Below are 24,954 nucleotides of genomic sequence, written 5' to 3'. Positions count from 1 at the left end.
CGCCATTTTGAAGCGGAGAGGAGGAGGAACGGCCGGGCTGGCTGCGGAAGGGGAGGGGGGGGAGGAGGCGATTGGATGCGGCGGCGGCGGCGGATCCCGGAGAGCAGCGGAGTGAGAGGAGTAGCGAGTCGGAAACCCGGAGGTAGGAAACAATTCAGTTAACGGAAAGAAAATGTCTCTCTTCTCTGATCGCCGTGCTCCATTTTTCAGCGCCCGCCACCGCGGCTGTGTCTGTGGCGGGGCTCAAGCGCCGCCCGCCTGGCAGCCGAGACTCGCCTCCCGGCATCGGGGGCTGCAGCCGCCGGCTGCCTGGCGGCGGCCCGGGCCCGCAGGAGTGGGGCGCGGGCCGGGGGCGTGGGCCGGGCTGCGCGGTGGGGGTGGGGAGGGCTCCGCGCCCGGGCGCGCTCCCTCCACGCCGCGGGCTCAGTCACAGCCTCGGGAAATTAAACTTGCCGCCCTGGCCCCAGCCGGGGCGCCCGCGGCTGCGGCGGCGGCGGCGGGCCGCGGGCGGTGACCTTGCGCGCGGGCGGGGGTCCGCGCCCCGCAGCCGGGTCGCCCGCGCCCCGCCGCCGCCGCCCCTCCCCCCGCGTCCCGGCCGGCCGGCGGCTGTTTCCCGGGCGGCAGGCGGGCGGCGCGGTGCTCCTGTTGAATCCTCCCGCTGGCGGGTTTTCCCCCTTCCGGGCGAGGGGTGGGGAGCGCGGGTCGGGGCTGCACCCCGGGCTGCGTGCGGGCCTCGGGCGCCCTCGCCCCTCCGCCGGGTCCCCGCGCGCCTCGCCCGCGCCGCCCAGCCTTTGCTCCGGGCGAGGAAACGGGCTGCTAGAGTGACATTTTTACACTGTTACTTGCGCGTCGCCGGAGATAAAGCGCGCTAAACGCGCTCTCGGAGCTGGTGCTGGGGGAACCGGAGGACCTGGTGGAGGAAGAGCTCCGCGCTGGCTGGAAGGACTCCTCCCGGCCGACGGCCGGGCTTTGGCTTTCCTTTAGGAAGCCTCGGAGTTGGAATGACAATGAAAATGGTGTGCGGTTGGAGATAGTTGACGTTTTTGCGCTCAGTTAGGTTAGTGACACTTGAAAAGTTTTTGGTCAGAAGGAAAATCTTGCACATTGTTGCTGCTGCTGTTTTTTGGTGCACGCGTTCAAGCTACGCCAAGCAGAGGTACAGTTATTTTGAGGGAATGAATCTGAACCCTGAAATGCAGCGCCTCGCCTTCTGACTTGATTATGTTACTGCCTACCATCCCGGGGACCGTGTAAACTCAGGGAAGGGCTCGGAACAGCAGTTCGCTACTCTCTCAACTCGTTTTAACGTTTTAAGAATCCTCACTAGCCCAGTAAAAGGGAACCCTTTATTTTGCTTTGAAGAATATACTGTGAACGCTATTTTATTTTCAACTTTTTTTTAATGAAATGATGGATGGGTAGGGCTGTCCTGAACGACTCTACTCTTATTAAATAGTTTCGGAAACTTCGGATACAGCCTTTAATTTCCAAGGCTGGTCAGGGTCTTGAGTGAGTTGGGAGTCTTCTCCTGTCTTCCTAGTAAGAGTGTGATTATATATGAGGTGAGCTGTAAATAAATTACAATTATTTAAAACTTGAATGGATATACAATCATTGTTCTCAACTTAACACACGTAAAGTTCCAAGATAGAACATTGTATTAATTCACGTACCACTTACATAAAAGAGTTAAAAAAAAATAGAAAAGTGTGATATTAAGCAAAATAAAGGCTAAAAAGGGCACTTCTTATCTATGCAGTACATTTGTCAAAGATGTTAGCATTTTTAGGGACAGTAAGATGAGCATTCCTATTGTGTATGCAGGTCAGTTTGTGGAACAGTTAATCTTGTATCACCTGGTGATAGCAGAAAACCTAATTAAAATTTATAGTGGTGAGTATGTAGGTGAAAGTTTCAACTTGGGACGTCTTACGTTAAGATAGATTTATTCTCAAAAACTTAACTATAAAAAACACGTCTTCAATCAGAACATTACTCTCTGGAAATTTTACAAATACGTATAGGAAAAGTGCACTTTAGACATTCTTTGATTACTGAAGTACCTGAAGTAGTGCTTTAAAAAATTATTTTTCCGGGTGGCTGTTACTTTAAGGTGTGAATATTTTAAATGAGCAAGTAATGTTCTAATTGGCACCTCTCCCCCCCCCCCCCCTTTATTTGAAAAGAACTTTTGTGCCCTTTCTTATTTTCTCCTTTTTTTGAGATTGATTCTCCTTGTATTAGCTTTGTTTTTACAGCAGCTTTTGTTTCCTTACTGTTGATTTTATTCCTCTCTAGTTATATCTGTCTTTTCCCTCACTTTTCCTGGGAATTACCGGAGATAAGGTGATGATAGTGATGCTTGTTGTTAAGAGATGTCATGCAATGTTACTAAGCTTATTTGACGGGTAGTCTAACTTGGCTGTTGGATAAAAGTTGCTTTATTTTTAAATTTATTCAAAAATTGTTCTGCAGCTTAACTAGATCCAAAGAGTAACATTTTGAGGACTTGGCTTTATCAATAATTTGTTAAGCCTAAAATAAAGTGATACCCTGTATTAGGACTTATTCTGTGAAGAATGAAATTGTAGAATATACCCAAAACTTAGTGTGGAGGGGACTATTTTGGGAAGTTGTTTTTCCCTCTTGAATTAGGATTGTCCTGGGCGCCTGGGTGGCTCAGTGGGTTAAGCCACTGCCTTCAGCTCAGGTCATGATCTCAAGGTCCTGGGATCGATTCCCGCATCGGGCTCTCTGCTCAGCAGGGAGCCTGCTTCCTCCTCTCTCTGCCTGCCTCTCTGCCTACTTGTGATCTCTCTCTGTCAAATAAGTAAATAAAATCTTAAAAAAAAAAAAGAATTAGGATTGTCCTTTGGCTTCCTCATTGCTACTTTTTTGGATCATGTGTGCCTACAATTATCAGGAGAACTCAACTGTGATTTGGCTTGGATGACAAGTACTGTAAATAAGAAAACAATAAATTTATGTCTCCTTTGTGTTAGCTATAAGGGAACTTAAAGATGGTCATCAACTCACAATATGCATGAGAAATTAGGTTCAGATTTTAATTTAATTGATTTATCCAGAATCACAGCCCTGTTTGTGTGGTAGAATTGGGGTAATTCTGTTTCTTGTGGAAGCTTAAAATCTTCAACATGGTATTGTTTAATTCAGGATTTAAGTGATATTAGAAATTACTGCCAGGTAGCATGTTATTCTTCATTACCTTCGCCCTTCTTTTCATTCATTCAGTCACGAAATAAAGTTTCAAGGTTAACCATCTATTTTGAGTCTGGTTTTAATAATTTTTATCCAGGATTCAGTCCACTTCAGTTGTCTTAGAAGATAACCTCTTGCATGTCTTTCTCCTCTGGAGAAAGGGGCTTGATGTTTCATTGTGCATTGTTACTCGACATGGCATTTATTTATTTTTTCTGAAACTTGTAAGCCAGAGTAATTTTAAGGTTAATATTAAACTTTACTTTGTTATAAGATGTATGTATGTGTATGAATGTGTTTTTTGTATTTTTTTTTTTTTTTCATTTTTAAACTCCATTTGCTGTACAAGTCATTTGTCACTTCCAGTTCAAATAGATATTTGGAGAAAATCGTATTTAGTTTGAGTATTCCTGTTTGGAAATGTTAAAAATTCCAAAAATAGTTAGTTTAAAAATAAGCCCAGTAATTTCTTCAAGAATGTACTTTTTAAGCGTATTTAAGAAGCTGCCAAATGGTTCGCAGTTCTGACTCCTCCATGTGTAGAAGTCAGCTCTTCGTCACATTGTAATGCTATCAACCTGATTATAACCATTTTCCCCAATATGTGGAAAAGATTTTAGCCTTTTCTCACTAATTAGTTCAAAAATAGGGTAAGTTTGCTGCTTTGAGGCTGTAATTGTTTTAATTGGCAGGGATGATCATGCACAGTGAGAAAATTATGAAGGTTAAACTTGGATGAGCAAAATTTAGTTGTTAAAGGAAATCTTAAAGTCATTAATCTAAGATATTTAAAAGATCCATAAGAGTTATTGTGTTCTAATGATTAGAAATTAATAAGAAGCGGTAATTAGAAGTACTTGGCTTGGTTGTAAAACTTATAAGTGGCTAAAGGGGAGTGGAGGAAGACTGATTAAAGCAGGAAGTATCTTTAAAGGGCATGACTTGGAAGTACTCCTCTAACCTGCCTCTCCATTCTACAGAGAATGCTCTAACATGATTTAGGTAAAATGAACAAATATTATGTTTGCATATACATGGAGTACCAGAGATGATGCAATAAAAAGGACTAAGATCTTGCCCTATAGAAGTTTAGAGTAGTGGTTGGTCACCTGCACCAAGGTGGTGAGAGCTGAGAAATCAGACAATAAGATTCCTCCTGTTAAGTGATTCTGCATGGGGCAAGCCTTCATCCTCTTTGGGAATAATAGAAATTGCTCTTTATGTGGGAGAGCGAAATAGACTAGATATAAAATAGACTAGATATAAAACTGATAGGAGAAGGAGAGGATATTATAATCATAAGGATTGTCTCTCTCTAGGAGAGGATGGTTAGGGCCCCAACAGGAAATGAGAGTTAAAGTTTCCTTGGGCAGTGTAGGGATTCTTTTTCTCATTTTTCATCTCAGAGGTGATTTTAGAGTGAAGAGATTTTAAAGAAAAACCCCAGATATAGATCCAGAGTATATTTCCAAAATATATCCTCTACTAGCTAAAATTCCCATCAGGCAATTTTAGTCAGCCTTTAGATATTGAGATGGAGTAGGGTGAGTGTGTGGACAGTTGATGGTGAGAGTAGCGGTTAAGGTTGTGGGGATTAGAGAACTTTGTATGTCTTCAGTTAAAAGTTGTACATGTATATGATGGAAAAAAAACCTTCTGATGGTACAGAGAAGTAAAAATAAAAGCTATTTTTTCTGTTCTCTCAAAAGATAATTCACTCTTAGCAGTTTCCAGAAAGTTTACTTTTCAAAAAGTTTATACAAATAGTATTATGTTATACTGTTTACCTTATTTAATTGCAGTTTACTTTTTGCTTAATGTTACAGAGCTATTTTCCTTTTGGCACATATAGATCAACATAATTAAAATGATTAGAATATTTTATTATATGGATATGTAATTAATAATTTTTTTGTTTTGACTTCTTTTTGAGTGGTATTTAGGTTGTAACAGTTTATACTAACCAGGGGTATGTGAGTATGCTTGTTTCATGTTCACCAACATTGGTGAAAAAAAGTTTAATAAAAACTTTATGCTTTTTGCCAATTTGATAAGTGAAATTTTTATCTTGTTTTGGGTTTGCATGTCTTTGATTATTAGTAAGGGAATTTTTTTTTTTTTTTTTTGGTATGATTATTGGGCAGAGGTTCCTTGTAGCACATACTTTAGATTAAGTAGCTTAATTTACTTGACTCCTTCTCTCCCTACCTCCATCTGAAATGAACTGAGAGAGGTGCAACTTTTAAAGAGGAATGATATTTTAGAGACTGTGGCACCTGGAGGGATACATTGCTGTGAATGGAGAGACTACAGTGCTAGACTTTGAACTAGGAAGGGCAAAATTGAGGGTATTGATAGCCCTTAACTTGGTGTTAACAATATATATAAAGGCAGGAAGGGAGATTTGAGAGTCAGGGCAAATAAATTTTGTATAGGGTCAGCTCTGTCTTCTACTATCTGCTTGTCTCACTACTCCCCCTTCTCACTCTCAACTGTCATTTCATTTTTATTTATACTGTCATTTGGTTTGCTTCTCTTCCCTGGCTGGGGTGGCAGTCTTTTTTTTTTTTTTTTAAGATTTTATTTATTTACTTGACAGAGAGAAATCACAAGTAGATGGAGAGGCAGGCAGAGAGAGAGAGAGGGAAGCAGGCTCCCTGCTGAGCAGAGAGCCCGATACGGGACTCGATCCCAGGACCCCGAGATCATGACCTGAGCCGAAGGCAGCGGCTTAACCCACTGAGCCACCCAGGTGCCCTGGGGTGGCAGTCTTGATCTTGTTATTCCGATAGTTCCTCCAGAGATAAGGGACACTTAGTTTTAATTATAAGAGAAACTGATTTTGCTTCAAACCAGTCAAAGAGAGAGGATGTTATTTCTAACATCCTTTACATCTGTTTTCTGGTCTTTTATAATACTTCTCTATAGTTGATATTCTACTAGGATGTAAGAGGCTGAACTCTATATAAATCTGGGATGTCGACAAGACTACATGGGTTTTGTTTCTATTTAATCCCTAGATACTACCCTTACCTGCAGCTTTATTTTATTTTATTTTTTTAAATGAAATTAAAATTTTCCTTGTAGCCTTAGGAGTTGATTGGTTTAAAGGGCTCTTGCCGGTCACCGGGATTCCCTCCCACTCCCCCCACCTCCCCCTATCCCCCACCCAGAGATAACTATGTAGAGGTGATGTTAATTAAGTTGAATGTAGCAATGTTTTCACAGTGCATATGTATATCAAAATATTAGGTTGTATACTTAAATACAACTTATACAGTAATTTAAAAGAAGGCAGAATAAAGTATTTTCTTATAAAGCCCATTGGTGAGCTTTATAAGTTAGATTATTTCCAGTGTTTACTGTTACAAAAATTCTGCACTGAGCAACATCGTACATACATCATTTTTGTACATAATGCAGTTGTATCTGTAGAATAAATTCTTAGAAGTGAAATTGCTGGGTCAAAGAATCTAGCAGGTATAATTTTGACAGAAATTAAGTTGTGTTTCATGGAGGTAGTAACAGTAATGTATGTGTGAGAATACTTGTTTCCCTATACTCGTGTCAACACAGTGTATGATCAAACTTTTTGGATTCTTGCCAATATGATAGGTGAAAAGTGGTATGTTAGTGTAGTTTTAATTAATGTTTCTCTTACCAGTGAAGCTCAATGTCTTTTCATATGGCTAAGAGCCATCTTATTTTTTTTTCCTGTGAACTGTCTGATCTTAATCTTTACCTAATTTTCTGTCCATTTCTTTAATTTCTCTTTAGTCCATGTGCCATTGGTTGGTTTACTAAAAGTAACCATGACTTTCTTGTTTGCCTGCATTTGCCTTCTGACACGTCTCTCTGCTTCCACCTTCATTCTCTTCTAGGCTATCTCTTATACTGTTAATGGAGTGATATTTCTAATCACAAATTTGAATGTGCCATTTCCTTGCTTAAAACTATTCAGTGGCTCTTCATGGTCTCTATATTCTAAAAACTTTAACATTGCTTTTATACCTACCTACCTTGCCAGCATGTCTTGTCACTTTCTCTTGGGCTTTCTAAACTCCCCCAAACACTGAATTGTTCAGACCTTCCTATTGTATTAGACCCTTTGTCTCTGTGTCTTTTTGTGCAGTATTTCTCTGCTTTAATGGTCCATTCCTGCTTGTCCACATATCCAGACTCCTGCTTTTCATCCTCCACCTAATAGAAAGGCTTTTCTGATATCTGACTCTTCTTTTGGGCGATTATGTGATGCTTTTTTCTCCTTTTCACAAGATCATCTGTATACCTCTATAATGGAAACTCACATGTTAATGTGTTTTATTTCTTGCCTTAGGTGGTTAACCTTCGAGGGTATGAACTTTTAGTTATTTTGGAACCTAGCATAGTGTTTAGCACATAGTAGATGATAAATATTTACTGAATACACATAAATATGTGTGTATATATGCATATACACACACACTAAATATACATCTGGACAACCCAAGATTTAGGGAAAAAAAGGAAAATTAATACAGTGAGTTCACAAATTCTTTTTTAAATTTTGTATTTGATTTATATCAAGATGTAAACTAAATACAAAAAAAGTACAGATATTAGTTGTTGCTCACTTTGATGAGTTGTGACAATTATATCCATGTAACCAATACCCAAAAGATAATATTGAGCATTTTCGTCGTCCCTGAAGGTTCCCTGGTTGCCTTTTCAATTCAGTTCCCTCTCCTGCAAGCACTCTGATTTCTAACAGCATAGATTAGCTTTGTTCTTTGTTCTGTGTACTGTTTTGCATCTAGCTTCTTTGGTTAACGTATATATCCAGGTTTATTCATGAAGTTGAACATACTAGTTTTTCTTTTTATTGCTGAGTTGAATTTCATTGGATGAGTATACCAAAGTTTGTTTATTTTTTAAAATTTATTTGAGAGAGAGAGAGAGAGAACACAGAGGGAGATTGAGAGGGAGAAGCAGACTTCCTCATGAGCAGAGAACCAGACGTGGGGCTCAATCCCGGGACCCTAAGATTAGGACCCAAACTGAAGGCAGACAGTTAACTGACTGAGCCATCTAGGTGGCCCCCCCCCCCCCAATTTATCTTTTTAATGTTGATGACATTTGAGTTGTTAAGAATAAGGCCTATATGGATCTTCTTGCAAACAGCTATTTTCATTTCTCTTGAGTAAATATCTAGGAAGGGAATTGTGAGTTTTTCAAAGTAATTTTCCATTTTATACTCCCACCATGAATATATGAGAATTTTAGTTCCTGTATGTTCTTGTCAGCATTTGAATAATCAGTCTTTTAAATTTTAGCCATTTTAATTGGTATGAAATGGTTTCTCACTGTGGTTTTATTTTGGATCTCCTTGGTGGCTGATGATGTTGAGCAATTTTTCATGTAGTTATTGATAGCGTATTTTCTTTTGTAATGCCTCTTCAAGTTTTCTGCACATTAAAAAACTGTTTACCTTTTTATTATTGATGTGTAAGAATTCTTAGTATATTGGGCACCTGGGTGGCTCAGTTGGTTAAGTACCTGCCTTCGGCTCAGGTCATGATCCTGGAGTCCCAGGATCAAGTCCCACATCAGGCCCTCTGCTCATCAGGGAGCCGGCTTCTCCCTCTGCCCCTCGCCCCTTTCATGGTTTCTCTCTCTCTCTCTCAAATAAATAAAATCTTAAAAAAAAAAAAAAAGAATTCTTAGTATAGTTTGGATACAAGTTCTTTATCAGACTAGTGTATTGAGTGTTTTCTCTCAGTTTGCAGTTTGTGTTTTCCTTAATCGTGTATTTTGATGAAATCTGATCAGTTTTTTTCTTTAATAGATTATGCTTTTTGAGTTGTAAGAAGCCTTTCTCTATCCAAAAGTCATGAAAATAAGTTCCTGTGCTTTCTTTTAGAAGTTTCATAGTCTTAGCTTTTACATATGGGGCTGTGATCCATCTTGAATTGTTATGTATAATATGAAGTGGGGGGTTGTACATCATACATCCAATTCCAACATCATTGTTTGGAAAAACCCTTTCTTTTCTTGCCTTTGTGTTTTTGTTCAGAATCTTTTTTTTTTTTTTTTTAAGATTTTATTTATTTATTTGACAGAGAGAGATCACAAGCAGACAGAGAGAGAGGAGGAAGCAGGCTCCCTGCTGAGCAGAGAGCCCGATGTGGGTCTCGATCCCAGGACTCTGAGATCATGACCTGAGCTGAAGGCAGCGGCTTAACCCACTGAGCCACCCAGGCCCCCCTGTTCAGAATCTTTTGAACTTATTTGTATAGATCTATTTCTGGACTCGGTTATGTTTCATTTATCTATTTGTTTCTTCTATGCCAGTGTCATACTGCCTCTGTTGCCACAAGTTTTGGAGTCAAATAGTGTGAATCTTCCAACATTGTTTGGGCATTGTTTGTGTTTCCATATAAATTTTAACATCAGTTTGTCAGTTTCTGTTAAGCCTTTTGGGATTTTGTTTGGGATTATTTGCTCTGTAGAGACATATTGGGGAAAATGATCTAGCAATACTCAGTGTGGTAGCCTCTACCCTGGTTCCCATTTATCCCTGCGTCCTGGTAATTTGCACCCCTTCATAATTACTTTGTGCATTTTATTAGGATTGGTCTTTGTGACCAATAAAATATGGTAAAAGTGATGGCATATCACTTATAAAATTAGTTTAAAAAAGACACAATGGCTTGCTACCCGTCTCTTTCTTTCTCTCTCATCACTCATTGTAGAAGAACAGATACCATACTGTAGAGATTGTCAAGATTGTAAAGGGTCTGAGATTTTACCTTACTTGTAAGCTAACAAGTGAGCTTACTTCAGTTTCATGGATACTGATAGAAGAGGACATGAGGCCCCTTGGTCAGAGTTAAAAGACTGTTTACTGTCACTAGTGCTACAGTAGTAGCTAGGGTATCAGCGTTTTTGTGCCAGTTCCTTGAGCTCCATTTCATACCTGGTAACGTGAAGAGGGCCAGATGACACCTGCTTATGCAGCGGGTTGTGTTTCAGGAGAGGAACTCTGAACATAGGGAACCTGGGTACTTTTTAATGTGCAATAAGCATACATGCTCTTTGCTGTGGAGGAGACTTTATCTTCCAAGTCTGTTCACTTTATAGACATCTTTGAAAGATGATAGTCTAGAACAAAGGTCAGTTGGATCTTCAGTTGCAAGATGTGCAGAAATGCAAGAGTCCCATGGAGTATTGTCTCCTAACATCTCCATGACAGAGAACTGAGGCCTTCTGCCAGTAGCCTTGAGTAAGCTTAGAAGCAGATCCTCTAGCCTTCAGTTGACTATGTACCTATCTATGTTGACTGCAACCTTATGAGAGATCTTTGAACCAAACCCACAGTTAACCTGCTCCTGGATTCCTGATCCTTAGAAACTGAGATAATAAATGTTATTTTCAACTGCTCAGTTTTGGGGTAGTTTTTTTTTTTTTTTTTTTAAGATTTATTTATTTGACAGAGAGCAAGAGCAAGCACAAGCCAGGGGGAGTGGGAAAGAGAGAAGCAGGCTCCCCACTGCACAGGGAGCCTGATGTGGGGCTCAATCCCAGGACTCTGGAATCATGATCTGAGCAGAAGGCAGACGCTTGACTGAGCCACCCAGGCGCCCCTTGGGATAGTTTTTTACAGAGCAATTACTAATACAGTTATATACCTCTCCTTTTATGTAGGTCATCTTTAACATGTATTATAAATATATGTACTTACATATGTACATGCATATATATGTGTGTGCATTTGGAATATTTTTACCTGAACCCATTAAAATGGGTTTTTACATATTAATATGTTAAAATATCAATTACATGTTAGTGTTTATATATGTATAATAAATAATATTTTAGTTTTCTTTGCAGAAATCTTGCATGTAAAATTCCTAAAGATTTTTTAATGCTATTAAATGAAGGTTTACAAAAGCTCCTTTCAGTTTTTTCCATATATAGAAATGCAGTAATATTTACTTTAAATTTGTTTAACTAACTTAGATTCATTTAGTTCAGTAGTCTTTCTGTAGATTTTTTAGGATTTTCTTTACAAAGACAATCATATCATTTGTGAATAAGAGAGTTTTATTCCTTCCTTTGCTCATCTTATAAGCTTTTTCATTGTCTTACCTTACTGTATCATCTCACGTCTTCAGTCTAATGTTAAAGAGTGAAAATGGACATCCTTGTCTTGTTCCTGATCTTAAGGGGAAAACATTGTCTTTTACCATAAGATGTTAGCAATGGGTTTTTTGTAGTTTAGAAGAAATCAAATGGACGATATTCCCTTCTTTATTGAGATTTTTATTTTTAAATTATGAAAGGGTTTTGAATTTTGTCAAACCTTCCCCCCCACCCACCACTTTTTTGTATTTATTGAGATGATTGTATGGCTTTTCTTCTTTATTCTGTTTCTTTGGTGAAACATACTTCTTGATTTTTGAAAGTGAAACCAGTCTGGCAATTTTAGGATAACCTCATATGATGATGAGGTATAGTCCATAGATCTGTTTCTGGATCTGTTTTTTTTTTAGCGATTTTAGTGTCTGTGTTCATGAGAAATATGGTTTCTGGAAGATGGTTGTTGTTAGCCTTTTAAAACTGGTAAGAAAGGATTTTTCTCTCTGTATTCAGAAGTAGTTTATATTAGATTTGTATTTCTTTAATGTTAACCATCTAAGCATGGAAGGTTTTTTTTTTTTTTTAAGTTTGTGTGGAGGAAGAATTTTGATAATGGATTTTGTTTCTTTAGTAAATCTGTGATTATACAGATTTTCTGTCTTATTTTGTGTTTTTCAAGCAGTTGTTTTAAGTCATTAAATCTCTTGGCATAAAACTGATAAATTTCCATTGTGATCCTTTTGATCCTTTTAATGCCCATAGGATCTGTAGTGATTGCTCTTTTATTCCTGATGTTGGTAGTTTGTATTTCACTTTTTTCTGCGTCATTCTTGCTAGGTCTTAGGTCTTTTATTTCTTTTCACAGTTTTTGGTTTCAGCAATTTGTATTAATTGGTTTCTGGTTTTATCTTGATAATTCCTTTACTCTTTTTTCTTTTGGTTCACTTTTTTTTCTTCCTACTTCTTAATGTGGGAATTTTGATATTTAAATTTAAGACTTTGTTTTAAATATAAGGACTTAAATCTACAATTTTTTCTTTCAGCATTACTTAACTACGTATCAGATATTTATATGTTGTATTTTTATTATTAAAATTTTCTAATAATCTCTTTGTGATTTCTTTCACTCATTGATTATTTAGAAGTGTGTTAATTTCCAGATGTTTTGTGTTTTCATAGATAGCTTCAAAACTGCTAATACAGTTTTATTGTGGTCAGAGAACTTACACTGTAAGATTTGTTGAAATTTGAGACTTATTTCATGGTGCAGAATATGGTCTGTGGTACAACTGAGTGAAGTTGCTTAATAGTGTTCAAATAATCTATATCAGGATCAGAAAGCTTTTTCTGTAGGGCTGTATAGAAAATATTTTAGGTTTTGCAGGTTATAGCCTTTGTCGTAGCTATTCTCTCATTGTGATGCAGAAGCAGTCATGGCAATATGTAAGTGAATGGGCCTAGCAGTGTTCTAATAATTTATAAAGGCAGGTAGAGGGCCCTGGATCTGCCTTAGAGTTTGCTGAACCCTGATCTGTATGTCTACCGATGACTTTTTATCCATTTCAGTTGTCGAGAGATGGGTATTGTAACTTCCAGCTATAATTATAGATTTGTTCATTTTCCTGTAAACCTAATTAGCTTTTGCTTCATGTATTTCCTTAATGCAGTTTTTGCCTCAAGCTCTCTGATAGGAGGAGCATTCTCATTTAGTATTGGGATGCCTTCTGGATGAGTTGATCTTCTTGCCTTTGATAATTCTCTTTTACTGAAGTTAATTTTTTTCTGATATTGATGTAACCATGCCACTTCTGTTATGTTTACTGTTTATATTTGTGTTGTATAATTTTTCATTGTTATACTTTTAACCTGACTTGTGTTTTTGTTTTCAAAGTGCATCTCTTATAGACAGCATACCTTTGATGGGCTTTTTTTCATTTTTTGAAAGTTTCCCTTTATTTTTTATTATAATTGACACACGATGTTACTTTAGTTTCAAGTGTACAACATAGTTATTTGACAAGTTCATGATATGCTATTCTTACTGCAGATATAGTTACCTGTCACCATATGGCACTCTTATAGTGCCAAAAACTATATTCCCTATCCTGTAATTTTTATCTCTGTGACTTTTTTATTCCATAACTGAAATCCTGTATCTTTCAGTCTCCTTTACCCTTTTTGCTGTATCCCCTCAGCCCCCACGCTTCTGGCATCTATCAGTTCTCTGTGTTTATGAGTCTGTTTCTTTTTGTTTACTGATTTGTTTACTTTTTTTTTTTTTTTTTTAAAGATTCCACATATAATTGAAACTGTTTGGAATTGTCTTTCTCTGACTTACTTTACTTGGCATCCATGTTGTTGCATATGGCAAGATCTCATGCTTTGATTTTTTTCTTTCCTTCAATGAATTTTTATTTTAGGATACATTTAAATTCCAGAAAAACTGAATAGTAGAGACTATACACCACACTTAACTTATGTTATTGTTAATATCTTACGTTAGTGTGGTTTATTTGTTATTAATATTGAAACATTACTAATTAAAAACCATCACTTATTCAGATGTCTGTAGTGTTTACCTAATGTCTCTTTCTGTCCCAGGACCCTATCCAAGATGCCATATTATAGTAAAGCATCGTATCTCCTCAGGTTCTTCTTGTCTGTGACAGTGTCTCAAATTTTCCTTACTTAATAGCCTCAGCAGTTTTATGGAGTACTGATCAAGTATTTTATAGAATACCTCATTTGGGTTTGTTTGATGCTTTTTCACAAACTGTGATTATGTATTCAGGAGAGGAAGGCTACCGAGGCATAATAATATTCTTTTATCAGTGGTACATACTATGAACATGGGTTCTCACTTGGCTGAGGTAGTGTTTTTCATGTATTTCCACTGAAAACTTACTCTCTGTTCCCCTCCCCCTTTCCATACTATACTTTTTGGAAGGAAGTTATTATATGCAATCCACATTTAAGGGGTAGAAACTTAACATTCCAATGCCTTGAGGGGGAAATGCTTACATAAACTTCTGGGAATTCTTCTGCATGGAAGAATATAATTGTTTATTTTTCTCAATTTGTTCATTTAATTTGTTTAAGCCTTTATATATTTTTTTATGTGTAAAGTTGGCTTACTTTATTTTTATTTTTTACTTACTACTTTTTAAAAATTAATATATAATGTTATTATTGGTTTCAGAGGTACAGGTCTGTGATTCATCAGTCTTATATAATACCCAGTGCTCATTACATCACATGCCCTCCTTAATGTCCATCATCAAGTTATGTCATTTCTCTACCCCACCCCCCTCCAGAAACCCATAAGAAACCTTTATTTCCCATGATTAAGGGTTTTTTATGGCTTGTCTTCCTTTCTGGTTTCATCTTTTATTTTTTCTCTCTCTTCCCCTATAATCCTCTGTTTATTTCTTAAATTTCCACATATCAATGAGATCATATGATACTTGTCTTTCTCTGATTGACTTATTTCATTTAGCATATTCTCTAGTTCTGTCCACACCATTGCAAATGGCAAGATTTCATTTTTTTGATGGTTGAGTAGTATTCCATTATATATATATATACCACATCATCTTTTGATGGACATCTGGGCTCTTTCCATAGTTTGGCTATTGTTAGCATTGCTGCTATAAACATTGGGGTGCAGGTGCCCCTTCAGATCACTATATTTGTATCTTTGGGGTAAATACCCAGTAGTGCAATTGCTGGGTTGTAGGGTAGCTCTATTTTCAACTTTTTGAGGAAGTTCCCTGCTGTTTTCCAGAGTCGTTGCACCAGCTTGCATTCCCACCAAGAGTGTAGGAGGTTTCCCCATTCTCTCCATCCTGACCAACATCTGTCGTTCCTGACTTGTTAATTTTAGCCATTCTGACTGGTGTGAGGTGGTATCGCATTGAGGTTTGGATTTGAATTTCCCCCATGATGAGTGATGTTGAGCATTTTTTCATGTGTCTGTTGGCCATTTGGATGTGATTTTTGGAGAAATGTCTGTTCATGTCTTCTTCCCATTTCTTGATTGGATTATTTGTTCTTTGGATGTTGAGTTTGATAAGTTTTTTATAGATTCTGGATACTAGCCCTTTAGCTGAGGTGTCATTTGCACATATCCTGTCCTTTCTGTCAGTTGTCTTTTGGTTTTGTTGACTGTTTCCTTTGCTGTGCAAAAGTTTTTTGTCTTGATGAAGTCCCAATAGTTCATTTTTGCCTCTGCTGCCTGTGTTTTCCTCTGGGATTTTGATGGATTCCTGTCTCACATATAGGTTTTTCATCCATTTTCAGTCTGTTTTTATGTATGGTATAAGGGAATGGTCCAGTTTCATTCTTCTGCATTGTGGCTGTCCAATTTTCCCAACACCATTTGTTGAAGAGACTACCTTTTTTCTAGTGGACAGTCTTTCCTGTGTTGTCAAAGATTAATTGACCATAGAGTTGAGGGTTCCTTTCTGGGTTCTCTATTCTCTTTCATTGATCTGTGTGTCTGTTTTTGTGCCAGTACCATACTGTCTTGATGATTACAGCTTTGTAATAGAGTTTGAAGTCAGGAATTGTGATGCCATCAGCTTTGGTTTCCTTTTTCAATATTCTTTTGGCTATTCAGGGTCTTTTCTGATTCCATACAAAATAATTTTAGGATTATTTGTTGCATTTCTGTGAGAAAAGTTGATGGTACTTCGTTAGGAATTGTGTTGAATGTGTAGATTGGTCTAGGTAGCATAGATATTTTCACAGTATTTGTTCTTCGAATCCATCAGCATGGAATGTCTTTCCACTTCTTTGTGTCTTCCTAAATTTCTTTTCTTGAGTGTTCTATAGTTTTGTGAGTACAGATCCTTTGCCTCTTTGGTTAGATTTATTCCTAGGTATCTGTTTTGGGTGCAGTTGTAAAGGGGATTGACTCCTTAGTTTCTCTTTTTTTTTTTTCCTCATTGTTAATGTATAGAAATGCAACTGATTTCTGTGCATATGTGTTTATATCCTGCCACATTACTGAGTTCCTCTATGAGTTCCAGCACATTTGAGGTGGGGTCTTTTGGGTTTTTCACACAGAGTTATCACGTCTTCTGCAAAGAATGAGAGTTTGACTTCTTCTATGCTGATTTGGATGCCTTTTCTTTTTGTTGTCTGATTGCTGCGGCTAGGACTTCTAGTACTGTGTTGAATAGCAGTGTTGAGAGTAGACATCCCTGCCGTGTTCCTGACCTTAGTTGGAGGGAAAGCTCTCAGTTTTTCGCCATTGAGAATGATATTCGCTGTGGGCTTTTCATAAATGGCTTTTATGATATTGAGGTATGTGCCTTCTATCCCTGCACTGCAAAGTTTTAATCAAGAAAGGATATTGTGTTTTGTCAAATACTTTTTCTGTACCTATTGAGAGGATCATTTGCTTCTTTTGTTTTCTCTTACTAATGTAGTTTATTACATTGATTGATTTGTGGATGATGAACCACCGTAACAGCCCAGGAATAATCCCACTTGGTCATTGTGAATAACCTTTTTATTGTACTGTTGGATCTTATTAGCTAGTATTTTGCTGAGAACTTTTGCATCCATGTTCAGGGATATTGGTCTATAATTCTCCTTTTTGGTGCGGTCTTTGGTTTTGGGATCAAAGTTATGTTGGCCTTAGAGAGTTTGGAAATTTTCCTTCCATTTCTATTTTCTGAAACCGCTTCAGAAGAATCTGCATTAATTATTCTTTAAATGTTTGGTGGAACTCCCCTGGGAAGCCATCATGCCCTAGGCTCTTGTTTGTTGGGAGATTTTTTTTTTTAAATATTTTATTTTATTTATTTGAGAGAGCGAGCATGAGCAGGGTCAAGGGCAGATGGAGAAGCAGGCTCTCCGCTGTGCAGGGAGCCCAATGTGGGACTTGATCCCAGGACTCTGGGATCATGACCTGAGCCAAAAGAAGATGCCTAACTGACTGAGCCACCCAGGCACCCTGTTGGGAGATTTTTTTGATGACTGTTTCAATTTCCTTGATGGTTGTGGGTCTGTTTAGGTTTTTTATTTTTTCCTGTTTCATTTTTGTCAGTTTATGTCTCTAGAAATGCATCCATTTCTTCTAGATTGTCTAATATGTTGGCATTTAGTTGATCATAATATGTTCTTATAATTGTATTTCTTTGGTGGTGGTTGTGATCTCTCTTCTTTCATGGTTTTATTAATTTGGGTCCTTTCGCTTTCTTTTTGATAAATCTGGCCAGGGGTTTATCAATCTTATTGATTCTTTTAAAGAACCCTCTCCATTTAATCAATCTGTTCTACTATTCTTTTGGTTTTTAGTTCATTGATTTCTGCTGTAATTTTTATTATTTTTCTTCTTTGGCTGGGTTTAGGCTTTATTTGCTGTTTCTCTAGCTCCTTTAGGCATAAGGTTAGGTTGTGTATTTGAGTCCTTTCTTGTTTCTTGAGAAAGGCTTGTATTTCTATGTACTTCTCTCTCCGGACTGCCTTTGCTACATCCCAAAGATTCTGAGCAGTTGTGTTTTCATTTTCATTTTGTTTCCATGAATTTATAAAAATTCTTCTTTAATTTCCTGGTTGACCCATTCATTCTTTAATAGGATGCTCTTAGCCTCCATGCATTTGAGTTCTTTCCAAATTTCCTCTTGTGATTGAGTTCCAGTTTCAAAGCATTGTCATCCAAAAATATGCAGGAAATGATCCCAGTCTTTTGATACCAGTTGAGACCTGATTTGTGAGCCAGTGTGTGATCTCTTCTGGAGAATGTTCTTTGTGCACTCGAGAAGAATGTGTATTTTGTTGCTTTGAGATGGAATGTTCAGAATATATCTATAAGTCCATCTGGTCCTGTGTGTCATTGAAAGCCCTTATTTCCTTGTTGCTCTTTTGCTTCGATGACCTGTCCAGTGCAGTGAGAGGGGTTTTAAAGTCCCCTATTATTATTGTATTATTACCAATGTGTTTCTTTAATTTTGTTATTTTTTTTGAAGATTTTAAAAATTTATTTGTTTGACAGACAGAGATCACAGAGAGAGAGAGAGAGAGGAGGAAGCAGGCTTCCTGCTGAGCAGAAAGCCCGATGCGGGGCTCGATCCCAGGACCCTGGCATCATGACCTGAGCTGAAGGCAGAGGCTTAATCCACTGAGCCACCCAGGCGCCCCTCTTTAATTTAGTTATTAATTGGCTCATATAATTGGCTGCTCCCATCTTAGGGGCATAAATATTTGCAATTGTTAAATCTTCTTGTTGGATAGACCCTTTGATTATATAGTGTTTTTCCTTATCTCTTACTACAGTCTTTGGTTTAAAATCTAGTATGTCTGATACAATGATTGCCACTCATGGTTTCTTTTGATGTCCATTAGCATGATAGATGGTTTTCTACCCTCTAAGTTTTAGTCTGGATGTGTCTTTGGGTCTCAGATAAGTCTCTTGCAGACAACGTATTGATGGGTCTTGCTTTTTTATGTAGTCTGATCCCCTGTGTCTTTTGATTGGATCATTTAGCCCATCTACATTCAGGGTAACTATTGAAAGACATGAATTAAGTAACATTGTATTACTTATAAAGTGACTGTTATTGTATAATGTCTCTGTTCTGTTTTGGTCTTTGTTACTTTTGGGCTCTCTCTTTGCTTAGTGGATCCTTTTTAATGTTTCTTTTTTTTTTTTTTTTTTTTTTTAAAGATTTTATTTATTTATTTGACAGAGAGAAATCACAAGTAGGCAGAGAGGCAGGCAGAGAGAGAGAGGAGGAAGCAGGCTCCCTGCTGAGAGAGAGAGCCCGACGCGGGACTCGATCCAGGACCCTGAGATCATGACCTGAGCCGAAGGCAGCGGCTTAACCACTGAGCCACCCAGGCGCCCCTTTTTTAATGTTTCTTGTAGGGCTGGTTTGATAATCACAGATCTTTTTAATTTCTCTTTGTTTTGGAAGCTTTTTATCACTCCTATTTTGAATGACATCCTAGCTGGATAAAATATCCTGGGCTGTGTATTTTTCTTGTTTAGTATCTTGAATATCTGATGCCAGTCCTTTCTCACCTGCCAGGTCTCTGTGGATATGTCTGCTGCCAACATTGTAGGTTACAGATCTCATGCCCTGAGCTGCTTTCAGGATTTTCTCTTTGTCTTTGAGATTTGTAAGTTTCACTATTATATGTTGGGGTGTTAACCTAGTTTTGTTGATTTTGAGGGAGGTTCTGTGCCTCCTGGATTTTGATGCCCGTTTCCTTCCCCAGATTAAGGAAGTTCTCCACTATAATTTGCTCCAATATACCTTCCGCTCCTCTCTCTTTTTTCTCTTCTTCTGGGATCCCAGTTATTCTGGGAATATTGTTTTGCTTTATGCTGTTACTTACCTCTAGAATTCTCCCCTGATCATCCAGTAGTTTTTAAACTCTCTTTTTCTCAGCTTCTTTATTCTTCATGATTTGGTCTTCTGTGTCACTTATTTTCTCTTCTGCCTTATTTTTCTTGGCAATTAGAGCCTCCGTATTTTATTCAATCTCATTAAAAACAGCCTTTTTGATTTCAGCTTGGTTAGATTTTAGTCCTTTTATTTCTTCAGAAAGGGATTATCTAGTGTATTCTTCTAGTGTATTCTATGTGTTTTTTTTTTTTTTTTTGAGTCCAGCTAGTATCTTTCTAATTGTTATTCTGAATTCTAGGGACATCTTATATACATACTGGTTAGATCTCTGGTAGTCAATACTGCCTATTCTCTTTTTTTGAGGTGAGTTTTTCCATTTTGTCATTCTGTCAGAGAAGAATAGATGAACAAGAGAAAAAATTCAAAAATGGCGGCAACGACCCCAGAGAAAAATACACTAAAGAACTGAGAAGAGACTTGAAGCTGGTGAAAATTAAAAAGAAGGAAATAAAGAAAATAAACTGTTAGGTGAGCAGGATAGAGCAATACCTTGGATTCTGTGGGTATTTTGGCCAGCTTTTTAGAAAACTAAATTCCAAAATTATGAAGAAAGAAAGACTTGTATATGTACAAAAATAAAGTTAAATACAATGAAAGAATAGAATGTAACTGTAAAAGTGGAGATTAAAAGAGAAGAAAAAAAAAAAGAGAAAATTAAAAGAGAAAAAACCCAACAACAAAAAAGGGAAGGGATATAAACAGCAGGTGAACAGAACAGAGCAAAACACGATCACCTGAATATATTTTGGTCAGTTTGTTAGAAGAAACTACATCTTAAAATTGTAGAGAAAGAAAAACGTATATATACAAAAATAAGATTAAATATATCGGTATAATGTAACTATAAAGATGAGAATTAAAAAAGACTTCAACAAAATAAAAAAAATAAAATGAAGAAGGGGAAAACAACAACATCAAAAAGGAATATGATCTTACAGGTGGCTAGAATAGAGCCAAACACTAGATTTTGGTTGTGTTTTTGGTCTGTTAGAAGAAACTGTGTCCCAACATTGTAAAGAAAGAAAAATATAATATAAAAAGTTAGATAAACTACAGTGAAGGGCTAGAGTGTAACTGTAAAAAATGAGAAGTAAAAATTAAAAAGTTGATAAATTAGTTGAGAGAGGAAAGAAAAAAAAGCAAAATTAAAGTTGAAACATTAAAGAATCGGGGGGGAAAGCCATGAATTTTCTATTTTGTATTCCCCTAGTGCTAGAGTTTTGCAGGTCTCATGTACTTGTAAACTTGGTCTTGGGTGGATGTTCTTGCTGATCTTCTGGATCAGGAGCCTGTTGCATTGATTGTCCAGTGACTTTTCCAGCGAGGAATTGTATAGTTCTTGCCAGGGGGCTAGGCTAAGTAATCTGCTTTGGTTTGTTCTCTGTGGCTTTTGTTCTTTAAAGGCTTTTTGCATAGCTTTAGAGGATGAGAATGAAAATGGTGGCCTCCCATTCACCAGCTTCTGAGCCCAAGCTCATGGCCCCACTCCTCAGTGCACCCTCAGAGAAAAGCAGTCAGCCACTCCTGTCTTCCTGGTCTCTGGCCACACTCCATCTTACCTGGCCTGTGACTGAGCTTTTCTGTCTCAGCACATGACCCCATTTTGAGTCTCTAAACCCTGCAGACTCTGCAGCATGCACCTGCCCCACTCCTCCTGGGGGGAAAAAGGGGAGGTCTTGCCGGTTCTGTTCTGCTGCTTGTTGGACTCCTGCTCAGAGAGCAGTTGCCTGATTGTGCTGCGGTTCATGGTTTATGGCAACCCTGAGCTGAGAGCCCACTCCTTGGCTCACTGTTTGCCGCTGGTTTTCCCACTCTGATTACTGGGAGCTCTGTTGTGGTCAGGCACCCCGATCTTCCTTTGACTCTGAGGATCCTAGGACCACACTGTTGCAGCTAGATTTCCCCACTTAGCTACCTTAGCCATGTCCCTCCCAGAGGAAACCTCTAAAAGTTTTGATTTTGTACCCAGCTGCTATATCATTTGCTGGTGGCTGGCAGTAATAGAATTTACTCATAACTAAAAGCTTTTACTCTTTAACAAATTCTCCCCATCTCCCCCACACCTTAGCCCCTGGCAACCACCAATTTACTCTCTATAGGAGGTCTGCTTTTTCAGAGTTCACATTATAGGTGAGACCATACAGTGTCTGCCTTTCTCTGAATCCTTTCACTTTGCACAGTGCCTTCCAAGTTTCATCCATGTTGTTGCAAGTGGCAAGATATCCTCCTTTCTCTTGACTGAATATGTTCTATCACGTATATATGTGTATGGTATATGTCATATATATGAGATGTATAATATATATGCATATATTACATCTTTATCAACACATCAATTGGTGTTTCTGTGTTTTAGTTATATTGTGAACAATACTGCAGTGAATATGAGTATTTTTACACCTATTTTCAAATAATACACCCTTCAGTTTTAGTATTTTACGTGGTTCTTTTTTTTAAAGCATTTCCATTTATCTTTGGAGATTCTGCATTGTGATCATGTTCTCCATTAAGTCTTTAAATATGTTTATAGTAGCTGCTTTAACATCCTTGTTGGTTAGTTCACTTAGCTGAATTATTTCACTGTCTTTTTTTTTTTTTTTTTAAGATTTTATTTATTTATTTGACAGAGAGAAATTACAAGTACACTGAGAGGCAGGCAGAGAGAGAGAGAGAAGGAAGCAGGCTCCCTGCTGAGCAGAGAGCCCGATGCGGGACTCGATCCCAGGACCCTGAGATCATGACCCGAGCCGAAGGCAGCGGCTTAACCCACTGAGCCACCCAGGCGCCCCTATTTCACTGTCTTTATCTTTTAACTCCTTTTTTCTATCCTTGACAATATGTCAGAATCTCCTGCTTATTTTTATGTTTAGAAAGTTGTAATTGTAGAGTGGACATTGTGGGTGACAGACACATCAGCTCTAAATTCCCTTTAACTTTTTTTGGTGAGTATGATTAAATTTCTGGCTGACTGTCTAGAACTTGTGGTGGCTTGGTCTTACACTTTAAGCTGGGTATGTAGAAAGCCTGAGGTGTTTTCTAATGTCTTGTAACTTGCTGGGATTCAAACTCCAGGCTCATGTCTCTGCAGTGGGAAGCAGCTGACCTTGCTGCTGAGTTCTTTCAACTTTGCAGTTGTTTTCCACTAGACTCTTTGGAATCTTCCTTGAGCATATATATGGTTCAAGGGTTCTTGTATTATGGATGGAGTTTATGTTAGTTTTTGAGGCTTCCCTTGTTGTGGCTTGCTCCTTCACTGCATTTCCTCTCTGAGTTTTCAGCCACTCTGTGGCCATGAACTCAAGTAAAGCTGCAGCTTTCTGCTTGAGTTCTAGTGGACTCGTGTTATTACAAACTAGCAGTGCCCTCAGGGGAAAAGCTGTATAAATTTGAACCCAGTAATGCTTCTCTTCCTTCAGTGGTCAAATCTCCCAATATCTACCTTCTCTTGCTTGCTTTTTTCTGCATTGAAATCATTCTTAAAAGTATTCTATCCAGAATTTATAATTGACATCTGTGGAAAGGTTAGTCTAATGAGTAGACAAAAGCTACCCCACCATTATTAGAACTCTTCACAGACTAATTTTCATTCGATTCAAACTAGGCCTCTAAACACAGTTGCTATTAACACGTACCTTGTTTTAAAGTTGCACATTGTTAGAGTAAGGTGGAAGTTCACTATTGTTTCACTTACATACACTTGGTCTAAGTAGGTAATTTTGTAGTGAAGAGCCAGGAGCTAAAGAATGTTTATGAAGGCTGATTAACGTGGCAGTTATGTTTTTGCTGCTATTTCTTCTCCGCTTTTTTGGCAGGAACCTTTGATAGCAGCGGGACACTTGGGACCAGATAATATTGGGGGGAAATGTCATTTTTAAACTGCCTTTGACCTTTTCCTAGTATTTCTACTCTGTAGAAAAATTACTAAAATGCAAATGTTTCAATTGCTTTTCTCTCAAAATTTATGTTCATGTAGTGCTTCCGGACATGTATTTTTCTTTAAATGGATAGCTAGTGTTCAGCTCAGATCCAGAGGATCTTTCAGGATCGTTCTACAAAAACTTGAGTTTATAGTTCTGCCTCCAAACATTAAAAAACAAACAAAAAAAGAATCTGTTTAAGAGGGAAATGGGTGAGTTGGTTTAGAGATGGCACATCTTCTGAGAGATTTATTGCTTTGTGCTTTCACCACACATATAAGGTTAACATTAAAGTAGTTTAAACACTAAAACATTAAGGTGTGTTGATTTTTACTTTTCTTGAATTTGTACAGTCTGTTTTGTTGTTTTGATGTGACTATAACTTTATAGAAGGTAGATTTTAAAATTGGAACTTGTCCCTTTAGAAGATAAATGTACTTCAAACTTACTGTTCTTCATGTAAATCCCAAAATAGTTTTGTTGATGGAAGGAAAGTGAACTATGTGATAGCCCCAATATATGATATTTGACACTCTCTTTTTTAGTTGTTTGTTATGTGAGACAGAGAAGAGAAAGTTAGACACATTCAGGCCTTTGTACAGTATTCTAATCCCAAAGAACATTTCCATCTCTATCAATTAGGGTTTGGTTAGAGAAGTAAAATTACTGCAGTGATTGATTTTTACCAATTGTGGCAATTTGTTATATACTCCGGAATGTGGTTCTAGGCTTGAAGTCAGCTGGGCTGACATGTGGGAAAGGAAGATAGATGTGAAGTGAGGTTATACTGGAACATGGAAAGAACATTTGGAACTTATTAGAACCCATAAGACTGAATTTCTACCTTTATTGTTGTCTTAACTGCTTCCAAACCTGCAACTCTGATGATGTAGATAACCTATAATAGGTGTGGTGTGCCTGACCATGGAGCTGCACACGGTCTGCTCCAGTATTGCTTGGAAGAACAGAGAAGATCCAACAGGAGCTACGGGAGCTGTGCGCGCAGTTGCTTCCTCCTGCGCATAGGCGGGCCCAAATATCCATGACAATATGAGAACTGCAATACTATCTGACCTTATTGTAAAGTTCTGAATATGGTTGTTGCTTCACTTTTACCTTCTAAATTTCATGGTAGTGTCTTCTGAGGCCATCCTTAACCTGCAACCATGCAGGGAGTGAAATTTCGAGAAATGTAGTTGAGCCTAGCTAAGATGACAATAAAAAGCCATCACTGTCCATTCTTTGACACCATGACACCTATATACACCTCTTTTAATCAT

The 24,954-nt window shown here is 38.0% G+C and overlaps 1 protein-coding gene across 2 annotated transcripts in view; it reads left to right on the top strand.

Annotated features, from left to right (window-relative positions):
• PDS5B (PDS5 cohesin associated factor B) overlaps positions 1-24,954 on the top strand; it is a 204,956-nt gene continuing 180,002 nt past the window's right edge. The window contains exon 1 of one of the 2 annotated variants that reach the window (XM_059144774.1): positions 1-142. The gene's annotated coding sequence lies outside the window, so the exon portion shown is untranslated. The remainder of the gene's footprint in view (positions 143-24,954) is intronic. The other variant, XM_059144775.1, reaches the window with a different exon arrangement.

Source organism: Mustela lutreola, chromosome 13, assembly GCF_030435805.1.
Source record: "Mustela lutreola isolate mMusLut2 chromosome 13, mMusLut2.pri, whole genome shotgun sequence".
Classification (NCBI taxonomy): Eukaryota; Metazoa; Chordata; class Mammalia; order Carnivora; family Mustelidae; genus Mustela; species Mustela lutreola.
The sequence above is the reverse complement of the archived record's forward strand: the minus strand, read 5'-3'. Positions and strand labels throughout refer to the sequence as shown.